The sequence below is a fragment of the Pteropus alecto genome, unplaced genomic scaffold (assembly GCF_000325575.1).
Source record: "Pteropus alecto unplaced genomic scaffold, ASM32557v1 scaffold48, whole genome shotgun sequence".
Lineage (NCBI taxonomy): Eukaryota > Metazoa > Chordata > Mammalia > Chiroptera > Pteropodidae > Pteropus > Pteropus alecto.
The window spans coordinates 1088842-1089631 of record NW_006442110.1 but is presented as its reverse complement, the minus strand read 5'-3'; positions in this window follow the sequence as shown (position 1 = coordinate 1089631).

The window sequence follows — 790 nt, the reverse complement described above, 5'->3', positions numbered from 1 at the left end:
CGGCGGTGCTGTCCCCGCCCCTCCGCCGGCAGGGCGAGACCTTGGCCTCGGCAGAGGCCGAGTGAATGCTGGGTCCGCTTCTGAAGACGGTGGCCCCCAAAGCCACCCGAACGCCCTGGATGCTGACGTCAGCCCCGCTGCGCCCCGTAATCGGTAATGCGGGAAGGCCACCCAGAGAAAACGCGACACAGGTCGCTCTGGGAACGCCAGGGGGCCGGCGAGGACGTGGCTCGCTGGGCGTTCTCTGAGCGAGAGGGGTTAGTCAGCCCGCTTCGGGGACTCCCGTAGGGGGTGCCTCCCACCCAGCCACAGCGTCCCTTGTTTCAGCCATCTTTCCCGCTTCCCTTTCCAATCCAGGTGCCATCATCTCGTGTGAAGTCCCCTGCAGTCTGGGTGACCTTCCCACCAGCTGCGTGGGGGAGCCGGAGCCCGCCTTCTTCCACATAGATGCTGGAAATCCTGCTTAGGAGTGGCAGGGGGCAGGCCTGGAGCCTGGGCCGTGGAGTTTTAAGGGGCCCACGGAGCCCACCCTGCCGCACTCACGATGACTCCCCGACTGTCGTTTAAGTTTCATTTCTTTAGCTTAAAACCTTAATCCCTGTCACAGTGATAATTTGCCAGGGCTGCGGATTTGATGATAACTGGTTTTGAAGGAAGAGGCTGGAGAGAGAGATGGGGCCAGGTGACAGGGAAGTCAGAAAGAGCCAGGAAGGGTCCCCTGGGGGTGGATTCAGAAAGAGGAAGGCACTGTGTCATTTCACACACTAAACACTTTGCCTGGGGCCTGTCC